Raw genomic sequence first — 11,744 nt, forward strand, 5'->3', positions numbered from 1 at the left:
GGCGGCGAATGGAGGAGGAGGAGGAAGAGGCGGACACGGCGAAGGGACGAGAGAAGCGGCGCTTCTCGGGCCGCGCTCCTACCCCCCTTTCTCGTCCCGGTCCTTTAGTCTTCGCTAATTGTCTCGGAGACGCTTCCCGACGCCGCTAGCCGCCTCCTACCCGCCGCTGACAACGCCGTGGGACCGTAAAGCACACCGTCGATCAGGCAATCGCGATGTAAAAATACGCAGGCAGCTGTTAGACGCGCCGCTGGAAATATGATGCGCGCTCGAATCAAACGGTCGCGGCCGCCACCCCCCTGATGAAACCGCCGCGCCGGGTGCCTCCGTCACCTCGGAGTGACGTCGATTATTCCCGGTGAGGCGGCTTTAGCGCGCGGCTTCCCTCCCCCTCCCCCCCCCCCGCCCCCCGCGACAATTCGGAAATTCGATTCGCGCGCACGCGAATCTCTCGTGCCGAACGACGGGATTTTTCGGTCGCCTTCGGCAGGATCCGGCGATGGCGACTCGAGATGTCTCGAGGAGCGCTTTGATGACAAAACAGCGCGTCGCGCGCTCGTTAATAATTTTTGAGGCACCGCGGCGAGACTGGTAGAATCGTACTTGCTTCTAGTACGTATATCACCTAGTATATGAGAAGTATGAATATTTGTTTCGGGAATGAAAAAATTTAAATTATGCTTTCTAAACTTCTTAAGCGAAATTCCTCTCGAAAAACGGAAGGCGACAGTCCGCGCCACTCGAGTTCAATGTGATTTCTCGCGTACTCTTCACTCTCGCATCCGAGTGGATATTTTTACGCGAGATTGTAGAACGAATCTAACGCGAATCTACCTCGTCACATGCACAAGTCACATGCACATACTTCGATCGATCAGGAAATCCGCTCGTGCGGGAATCTGCTCTAAGCTGGACCGAAATGGACCGAGTGAATAATCTTCCGTCGTCTCGACTGAGATTTCACTCCAAGAGTATCGGGGATTAGGGAGCAGGGGGACAAATGTGGGATGTCAAAGTTTTATTTGCCAAGTATCCGCTCATAAATCATAAATTTTAAGTTGGCTCATAAATCATACGGGCGACCCTCCAGCTGTCGAGTCTCGCGGTCTCACGAGCGGACGCGGTCAGCCGGGCGGCGCACACGACGCGATCCGGCTCGGCAAAGAACGTAGCTCGTCTTACACACGAAAAGCAGCCCGATCGAGTTCGAGAAGGGTGCACGTCGAGGCAGTCCACCCGCGTGCCAGAAGAGGAGCCCCGATTCTAACTTATCGATTACTCGGAGTCGCCTTTCGCGGCGGTGGCGGCGACGGCGGCGGCGGCGGCGGCGGCGGCGGCGACGGCGGCGGCGGCGGCGGCGGCGGTGGCGGCGGCGGCGGTGGCGGCGGCGGCGATGTGCCATTGGCCCCTTAAAGGTTCCTGAAAAGCGAAGAAAAGCAGCCTGGATGGGCCAATGGCTGTGGCGCGCGCGCATCCCCTTTCTCGCACCCTCTCTGGTCGCCTTTTTACCGTGGATTTTTCGGCGTCGCGGCGGCATCTCTAAGAAAGCCGCCGGCAGCGAATCGCGGCCGCGCAAAATCCACCGCGACCGCCGTCATTGGCGGAGCCGCAGCGTCTTGACGCCGCCCATGGAGGTACCCAGCACCCGGGAAAACAGCTCGCGTTCGTTCCCTCTCTCTTCCTGGATTTTCCCGCCTCTCTCGAGCATGCCTCTCGTTTCGTTTTCTCTCTCTCTGTACCGCCGCCGCCGTCGCCGCCGTCGCCGCCACCGCCGCCGCCGCCGCCGCCGCCGCCGCCGCGACACGGCACCTCCCCGTCTTCTTCTCCTTCTTCGTCCTCCTCGCGTCCTCGCCCGGGCGCGTTCCGCCTAGAACCGTTCTCTTCTTATCTCGCTCTACCTCAGCTTCCCTTCTCCGACGACCACGACGAGAACGACGGCGTCATCGTCGTCGTTGCCGCCGTCTATGCGCGTTCTCGCTCTCCTCACCCTCTTTCTCTACTTTTTACCCTGTCCTCTGCGCTCTTTCGTTATCCTTCCTTCCTTCCTCTTCTTCGGTGTCGATTCCGCCGGCGGAGCCTCCGACGCACGTCGACCACCGCCGAGGCGTCTCCTCTCTTCTCTTGTCTTCTCTCCTCCTCTCCCTCCTTCCTTCGTCTTATCGCTTGCTACCCTGACTATGCCTGCGTTACGAGGCGCGGCATACGGCGACCTGGAAGGAATCCCTACGTACCAACGGAGAACGGAGAGCCGGGATTGAGGCTGCGAGGAGCCGAGGAAGAAGAGAGGGGAGGTGGGCTCAGGACCATGAGCAGGAGCGCTTCCTCAGATATTAGATTTTACAAGGAGCGTGCTGGGATTTTAGAGGGGTCACGACGGGGTGGATGGACGCGACGGCGTGGTGTGGTGTGGTGCGGTGGTGCGCGGAGGTGGTGGAGGAGAGCCTGCTTGCTGCTGGGTCCGGGACGCGCACTCCTCCGTCCGCCCCCTCCTTGCTTGCTACGGCAGGGGTGGGATAAATATTAATTGCGTTTCTAAGGGCCGCCTGCGGCTACGTGCCGGTTATACTTCCTCGCGCTGTACCACTCCGGTCTTACGTCTCCGGGAATTTGCGGGCATGTCTTCACGACTTGCTTTCTTATTGATCGTCGGTACGGCTGGTCCGCACTGGCTGTTTCTACTTGGGTCGCGCGCGCGCGAGCGCGCTCTCCTTGGATTCTCCGTCGGCTTCTCCGACGGGGATGGTTCGGTCTTTCGTCTCGGTTTCCCTTGCCTTCCGTCCTTTCGCACAGCGAGGGTCTCCGATCGCTCGCCATCTCTTCTCGCTTTTGGCCGTCGCGTGTGGAGAAAAAGCGAGAAAACGTTCGCAGCTATCTGTCGTCGTTCAGTCGTCGAGCGAGTCGAGCGCGACTCTGTCTGTCGGAATCTGAGGCGCCGCTTTAATTGGGAAATTTTTTAATTTGTTCGCTGAATAGACGACGCTGTTTGCTGCGGCGAGTCCCGCGGTTGCGAGTCCCGCGGTTGAATCGCAGCCCCAGACAAAGTTTTATTAAATATCGCACGAGCGCGCGAGGAGGTGTCGACGTGGGGTGGGGCGGGGGGTGGGGGGGGAGGAGGGGGGAAAAAAAGGCACACCTCGTCGACGGGACGTCGCATTCGCGGCGCGACACGCCACTATCTCTCCCCGCGTTAAATTGATTCGCATTATTAAAAGCAACTGTGAATTGGCCGTGAAAGTTTTTCAATTTCCCCGGCGCACTGTCTCCGCCGGTAAATTGCACTGATAAATTGCACAATACCGCGGTTCGGAGAAAATCGCATTCAAAACTACGCGTGTCCGGGTGTCTAGACGCGTCGCGCGGTGCGCGTCGCGCGGATTAGTTTGCATTGTATTTCCACTTAGAGACGCAATATAAGCGACTCCGAGACGCGCTGTGAAAGCGCACTCTTATCCCCGTCACGGGGAAATTCGCACGATGATCATTCTCGAACAATTATCGCTCGATTGTACGCAGGTACGTTCGAGTACCATCTCTTAAGATTGTCCCCGCGAATCGATGACGCCACGTTCTCCAGTGCCGTTATTTCCTTCATGTCCCCTCAAGTCTCCGTACGGAGGGATAAAATTTTCGGCGAACAGCCTTCTCGTTACTCGCCCGTCGGGCGAGAAGCAACTCTCGCGCATGACGTAATTTCGCTGCCGCCCGGGTTCGCAATTTATCATCGATGCGAATTTTCGAGCTTCCCGTGCGATTCTTTTGCCCGTGTCGAGCGCCTGTCCGGGCGTTAAACTGACCGCAACTCGCCAGCGGCGTTTGAAGAAGGGTCAATTTATCGAATTTGCGGGGTAATTATGTGGGGTTGCAAGCGACGCGGCCCCGATCGCGTGTGTGATCTCGTGGGCCACCCGTGGCCGTTGATCATGGTCGATTATCCACGGAGTCGTCGGTCGCTCCCCGGGTAACGAACCAGATCATGTCGACTCGCTGGAAACAGCCTTCGGGGGCGAAGGATCAGGGGTGGCTGGTTCGAAACCTGGCTGAGGTAGGCGGTGCTGCCGCGCGGTGGCGATATCGATAACTAAGCCTCCCTAAGCAACCCCTTTGCAATTTGGCACTTCGATTAGCCAAATCGTCCTGTCGCGCGTGTCGATCGGTTACGCCGCAAAAATCTTCCGCGGCGATTCCTTCTCGCACGAAGGATCTTGCAAAATTAACGAAACGAAACGGAATGAAGAGAGACGCGAGCGCTCGTCCTTAACGCGACCCTCCGTAATTAACATAACGATTCGGTGCTGTGTCTTATTTGCATTTTGATCTCGCGAACGTTGTCCGTTGCAAACGTTGTCCAGGGAGTCGCCCGAGCAAAATTTTGCGACAGGGCGGAGGGAGGACGGCTAACGTCCGTCGGTTTCGTTGGCAGACGAAAATTCCAGCCCATTCGGTGATTATATTCTCTCGAAATTCTTCCCAGTAAAATTCCGCAAAGGGGCGCTGGAGTGGACAATCGGGATATAGAGTCCCGCAAACTCACACCGGGAGTGAGTTCCGTTGCGAGGCATCGAGCGAATATTTTCATTCGAAAGTGAAGAGCGAGTCTGAGGTACTCCGCTGTCATTCGAACGGTCCGATTGATTTATTCTAATTCACCGAAATATTCACACTCGCACGAATGTATCTCTACAATCTGTACAATCTATAAGCAACATTCAGCCTGCGGACATTGAATTAATCGTACACACTTTTGCGAAATGCTGATCCAGATCGAAGTGGCGATATTTTTTCACATTTTCGACTCTGAGTGAATTTTCATTCGTCGCGCGAGCGACATTTTGATTCGCGAGATAATATCGAGAATAACAAAAAAGCTTCGAAGCTTCTTCTTCACGTGTATTACCGGACGGACTCCAAAAGAAAAGAGAAATTCGTCGAGAAGCACGCGGGAAGCATTCCGCATTAGCACCGTCGCGAGAACGTCGACTCGACTGCGAAGTGCCGTGTCCCGCGAGACATCAGGCAGGATCGATCAGTCGGCATCGCTCGATCGTCGCTAGATCGTCAACGTATCCTCGTGATAGCACGTTAGATCGCCGATGGAGGTCGGTCATTAGCCGCAAATGACGTACTTAGGTGGCCGGCGATCGCTCCGGCCGGCGTGATTTGATCGGATACGGGAATCCCTCGGACAATGATTCCGGCTGAAGAGAGAGAGAGAGAGAGAGAGAGAGCGAGAGAGAGAGAGGGGGTGGTGGAGGCAGGGGAGAAGGGAAGGAGAAGGAGAGCTGCGAGACCACGCGAGCGGCGACGGGGGTTCACGGCCCCTTCTTCGTTCGCCCTATTGATTTTCCATTCGGAACAGCTTCGGCACTCGAGGCGCCAAACGTCGGCGTGAGCTGCCCGACGACCGATTGACCGACATTCGATTGCCAATCGACGCGCACCGGTCGATCCGCCGCCGGTGACAATGATTGAGACACCTGCGTGACTCGTTCGCGGCTTTGAATTCGATCGATCCGCCGCGCGCCGTGCGATCGCCGCGCTGCTCGCGCTGATTACGCGTTTCCGTCGCTCGGTCGAGAATCGCTCGGTCGACGTGGGAACGACGAGAAAGAGAGAAAGAGAGAAAGGGAGCGTGTATGTGTGTACGTGCGGCGTGTGTTTGCACGTAATTTTCCGAAATCAAGAGACTGTAATCGCGAGAGGACGCGTGTTATCGCAAACGCAATACGCGAATTTCGTGCAAACCGTTCCTCGCGATTATAGATTAGAAATCGATTATTTATTAGCACGAGACTGCGTGTTATACCTTTTTTGTCCAATGTCGTCCAATCGCGCTGACGCGCATTAACAACGAAACGTACGAGGGTACGAATAAAAACTACGTATTCCGCGTATTCGTCGCGATTGGCGCGCACGCCTCGCGCTCGAAAAGATCGCGCGTCTGCGTGAGAGCCGATGATCATAATTAGCGGAGTAATCTACGATCGAGGTAGTTGGCGGTGGATTCCGGCGGTAATTAGTCGTACTGTTTGATTTGGACGACGGCGGAAGATTCGCGCGGCTCTGATTGGATGAAGCCGGCGTGTAGGTTCGTCTTCACTTTCGAAAGGAAAGAACAGCCCGGGGCCTCTCGCTCCGGGAAATGACGAGAGACGAGATGAGACAAGACGGGACCCGCGAGTTAGGAACGACGAAGTCGTTGAGTTCGGATGAGATGAGACGGGATGTGGGAGAAGAGACGACGAGATGAGATGAGAAACAGCAATGTCGCAATGAGATATTGCTAGTATGCGAAGGTGCACAAAGCTACCCCGGGATCTGTCTCCTCGTCTTGTAATAACACCATGCATAAGTTCATCAGAGAACGACTCTCGCGGCGATGGTAATTAGCTTAAAAAAAAGATAACGCCGCTGCGTCGCTGCGACGCTGCGAGCAGATGCAGATTGCGCGGCGGCGGCAAGGCGCGCGCGGTGCGTTATTTGCGAAATTTGCAGTAATTGATAAAGGCGTTTCTGCAAATTTCTCGTCTTATCCCGCGGGGACAGGTCGAGGTATACATATATATATATATTTATATATATATTGTTTAGATAATCTTAAGGGGCTACATGTGATAATTGACGATATACAAGGAAAGGTAGGACGCTCACACAGGAACTGTATTTTTGCAGCATAATTTTCTTTTTATTTCGGAAACTCTGGACTTCGTCGTACACATTAATCGTTTCCGCTCCTTATTATTAGAATCACGTAGATTTCAGCGTAAATACAACGAACCTACTCAGATATACACACATGTCTCTGTAATTGTATTTTCGTGTTCATTTTCAGCTATTCTCCGCTTCTCCGCCGAGATATATTCTTCCTCCGCCGGGGGATTCCCGGCTGGTACACGCGTTCCTTCGTTATAATTATCGTGCTATCGCGATAGCACGGCAGCGTTATCGACGAGACTCGTGCGTCGCGCAGTTTTTTCATCCACTGATACATTCGCGTGCCCGGGGCGGATTTTCCACGGGGTTTCCATGAAGATAGGGAAGAGGGTGGAAAAGCAAAAGGAAAGGAAGGTGCCCACACGGAGCTGGGGGGGGTGGCACGGGGTGCAAGATGTAAGACGGAGGAGGCGTGGCTTCGGCATTGATCCAGAACCCCCACTCTCGTGCTTAAAAGTACGGCCCTGGTTGCTCCGCTCTGTGCTCTCACCCCCGTCGACCTCCTGTAAGAAACCGGCAAGAAATGAATATTCATGAACCATCAGCTTTACCTCCCCTACCTTCTTGATTCGGTCACCGATGTCGACGAAAAAATATCCACACGCATACGTTGGCTCTGACACGTAACTGTAGTCGTCTCTCTCTCTCTCTCTCTCTCTCTCTCTCCCACTCTCTCTCTTCCCCTCTCCCCTCTTTCTCTCTGAAGTGATATCAGATATTACAATTCTGCGCGTTGAAACGTTTGAAACGCGAAATTTCCGCTGTTCTCCATCATGATTATTACACGAACTTAAAACCTTCGGTTTGCGCAGGAGATTTCCGTTCCACCGGTGATGTTGCTCAAACAGATTTATCTCGTAAATGATATATTTAGACAGGCAGGCGCGCTTGTGTTACGTAATAATCACGGGGGGAGGGGGGAGGGGGGGAGGTGATCGTCAAAGCGGCGCGGCGGTTCATCGGGCGGCGGATCAACATTTCGAGTTCTTGCGAGACGCGACGGTCGAAAAGCCATCAAGATTGCAAATTTGCCGGGTCATTACGACCTTCTGGGAAATTCACTTCAAACGCTCATCAATAAATGTTTACCTTGAATTAGTAATTTTAATCGCTCCGGGACGCCGAAATCGCACAAGTAAATCCTCCTAATGCTCTCGCCGCGCGCTTGAATCAATTGTGGTAACTCTATTTCTACTTACTGTCGCAGGATATTGCCTTATCTAATTGCTAGCGATACGCAAGCGAGGGGAAAGTGCCGGCGGTCGTAACCGGTGAGAATTGATCGCCGATCTCGGCGTCGACGGAGCACGTTGACGGAACGCCGCGAAACGCCTGAAACTCGGTGTCTCGAGTCGTCATCAGGCCGCCGCTTTCGCTTTGTCGGGCAAGCGCTCCTGCGAATACGCACTAAGCAACGCTTAGGAGACGCTGGGACGCATGAGGAAGAAATAACTCGATTCGAGAGAGATGCCGAGAGAGGAGAATATACCGTTTCGTTGCTCGATTAGAAAAAAATGCAACGGTGCACACATTCGTCGGTGAAATGTCGTCGCGGCTATTCGCCGCGACGCGCACGAAGCTCGCGGAACGTACGGTTGCATAAATCGCATACAGGTGCTCGCGCACGGGGACAATAGGGCGAGGGCGTATCGCATGAATATTTCATCGCCGGCCAGCGACCCGATATAAATAATCCGAAACTTACGGGAAGTCTCGGAAATCCCGAAAGTCCCGCCGTCCGCTGAAGATCCGCCGAAGCTCACGGAAACGGCGGCCCGATCGAGCCCGATCGGGGCGCTCTCGATCGTCGCGCGCGTGTTGGACCCGGCGCTCGCGATTGCCTCGTACCGTATCCGGTGCGATGCAACGATATCCAACATTTTCTCCGATTGCGCGCGTCCGCACGGCTACATCTGAGACTCGCGAGGGACGCCAAGGGGTTGGGCGCTACGTTGGCGGATTGGTTGCCGGCTACGACGTTTCCCAGAGTACACCGGGAGTTTGTTCTAACTTGCAGTCGGTGGCAGTTCTCCTCAAACAGGCTAGATTATGTTCCACATCTCTCCGTTTTCGTTCTCCCCCCGTCGCGTTGACTCGCTCGCTCGCTCGCTCGCTCGCTCGGGCGCGCGAATCGCGCGGATTCGCGACTGCAGTCGCGTTTGTTTGATCTAACTTCGCGCTCGCTCGCTAGCCTGTCCGCTTCAATCTCGCTGATTGTAAAAGAAACGCCGGCAGTCTGGAGGGGCAAATGGAGAAGGAGAGAGAAAGAGAGAGAGAGAGAGAGAGAGAGAGAGAGAGAGAGAGAGAGAGAGAGAGAGAGATTGCCAGCGAGACGACGAACACGTCGACTCGACGGAGTTTCTGGTCTTAGCGAAGAGCCAGGATCGTCTTCGTCGGCGCGGCCGAGGGTTTCACGTTGAACGAGCCGCGCCGTGGCTCACGTTGCCGATCGAGATAAATCGATCGACCTTTGCCGCTGCGTCTCTTAATAATGCACCTATGTCTACGGCTTCTCGCTGTAATGCCGCGTGGCGCGTCGCTCCAATATTCGGTAGGAGGAAAGAGAAACGATCGTACAGAGAAACTCATCGAATTATGGGATTGTCGGAGGTACGAAGGCGAAGAAATGCTAATTCGGGATGCGTGATAGTTCTTGTCAGCTTTATTGTGGTTTATTGCGGCCTCATCAGTTATTTGTAATCTTATCGGTTGCATTCAACAGCTCCGGCCGCATGTTGGCCGAATGTCCAACTCTTTGAGAAGCAATTAATTACAGCCAACTGGAGGAATCGCCGGTGACTACCAGGCGTTAAACATCAAACACTCAAGCGCGGTATTCAAATGTGCGGAGTGTCGTGACACCTCTCTCTCGACATTTCATTCCCTGCCTTTACTTCGCGAATTGATAGCGAGTTGGTAAACAAACAAGGCCGCGGAGACTTTTATACGCATTCCTTCGCGGTTTTCCGTTCACGTGGGCGACCTCGTCTTAAATTGTAGAACGATACGCGTCGCATTAAACCCGAAATGGTCCGGGCTCTGATTTACGAAGCTGTTAACGTGTCCGATAAAATACAGCCTTCGGTTTTACTGCGCCCATTCGGTGCCATTTTGGAGAGCGTGGATTTCTCTCGGCGAGTAACACTTCTCCCCGTTACTCTTACTTACCCACTACGTCTTCCGCCGCGTCTCGGCGCGAGTAATTTCGATTGGCCCGCAAGCTCTCAAGCACACCCCCGCGTTCGCGATTTATCCGTCCGAGTTGCAATCGCTTTTCTTCCGTTCTTTTCTTTTCGTTTTCTCTTCCTTTTCTCGATCCCAGCGGTGATTCTGAAACAAAGATTCTGAAACGCGAATCGAGTTTTAGTCCTCTCTCTCTCTCTCTCTCTCTCAATTCGTTCTCATCACACTGCCGATCCTGTCCTTCTCTGTCTCGAGCGGAGAACCGTCCGAGTTACAATCCCACGTGCGGCCATGAGTTTTCGCGCGTGATTTAAAGTGGCTCGCGCGACGTTCTTGTCACCTTTGCCAAGGCAGGTAGAACGGCCTTTTTCGGCCTCGGTCGTTCCTTCCCCCGAGGATCGCGGCTCATAGACCGAGGGTGTCACGATCCTTTAAAATATTTAGAGTAGCTAGTCCAGGGAAGAGCGGGGTGGTGGCAAGCGCAGGAGAGACTCATCCAAGTTGGCAACTTTCGGTCGTATTAGCTTTTGTATATATATTACCTCATTTGCGAGAGGAAAGCTTATACTTCTACCCCCTGTAGACACTGTATAGATATACCCGTGCACTCTCACCTACCGCCACCTCGCCTCCCTCTACAATATACTCGTGCACGTGCTTCGGCTATATTCCGCCGTCAGTGTGACACGTCAGTCGTCGCACCACTTCGCGCGAACGAATAGTCTGCCAAAAAGTTGCCGTAATCTCGACGGGCTATATACATGAGCGCGACGGTGATCCGCGCGCGGCGCGAGAGGGGATAAGTGTGAGTGTCAGACGCGAAGAAAAGCGCGACATTACGGCTGTTGAAATTAATTTGACGCGCTCATTACGCACTTCGGCCTGCAGCCAATGAGCGCGTTGGAAAAAATGCGAGTTTTGTCATGCGACGGAAAAATCGCGACGGGAAAAGGGTTTCCAGCGAGATGGCTAGAGTGAGAGAGAGAGAGAGAGAGAGAGAGAGAGAGAGAGAGAGAGAGAGCACATGACGCGTTTGTCTCGATTATTATCATTTCCCGAACCGACATCATCCCCTCGGCACCATCGTGGAGAGACTCTCGCGAGAGACGAGCGCGCGGAGTCGCGACGCGAAAGAACAGATTCGCGAGCACGGAATATCGTGCGAGGCGCGACGATGCAGGTGCACCCTTGACGGTGGGAAAACAGACATTTAACCTAAAATAACACACGGACAATGAATACAAAACATACGTCAACAGGAGTCGCAACCTCCCCCCACTTCCGACGCCGGTAGTCGTCATAGTTGTCGTCGTCGTCGTCGTCGTCGTCGGCGTCGTCGTCTTCATCGTCGTCGTCGGCATCGTCGTCGTCGTCGTCGTCGTCGTCGTCGTTGTTGCTATCATCATCGTCTTCGTCGTTATTGTTGTCGTCATCATCGTCGATATATCGTACCGGCAGCTGTTCCGACTCCAATTCGCGCTCGGCGAGTGACGTTCGGGTGATCCGGACGTAAAAATAGAGGATAGGAGAACGGAAAGCACGATGTAGAAAGGAAACGACAACGTCGACGATGACGAGGTGTGAGAGAGATAGAGAAAGGACGGAAGCAGAGGAGGAAGGCGGCAAGAGCGCGCGAGAGCATCGGCGGCGCATCGCCTTCGAGCAAGTATCGCCCGGCTGTCAGATGGTAGGTAGGGTTGGCGGAGAAGGAAGGTACCTACGTGCGGAGGTTAGGTCGGAATATAGTTTAAGCTAGACGAATGGGCTGGTGGGTGGTTCTGGAGGCAGAAGAGTGAGCCGAGGCGGGTAGTTTTGCCTGGGTACCGCCGCACCACCGCCACCCCTTCGCC

The 11,744-nt window shown here is 54.4% G+C and overlaps 1 long non-coding RNA gene across 1 annotated transcript; it reads right to left on the reverse strand.

Moving 5' to 3' along the window:
• Positions 1-6,671: 6,671 nt before the first annotated feature.
• On the reverse strand, positions 6,672-11,237 carry LOC105185355 (uncharacterized). Its single transcript, XR_003112691.1, has 3 exons — positions 11,146-11,237; positions 9,880-10,055; positions 6,672-7,214 (listed from the first exon to the last, which is right to left on the reverse strand). It is a non-coding gene; the product is annotated as an uncharacterized LOC105185355 (long non-coding RNA).
• Between the last annotated feature and the right edge of the window lie 507 nt (positions 11,238-11,744).

Source organism: Harpegnathos saltator, unplaced genomic scaffold, assembly GCF_003227715.2.
Source record: "Harpegnathos saltator strain DR-91 unplaced genomic scaffold, Hsal_v8.6 scaffold174, whole genome shotgun sequence".
NCBI lineage: Eukaryota > Metazoa > Arthropoda > Insecta > Hymenoptera > Formicidae > Harpegnathos > Harpegnathos saltator.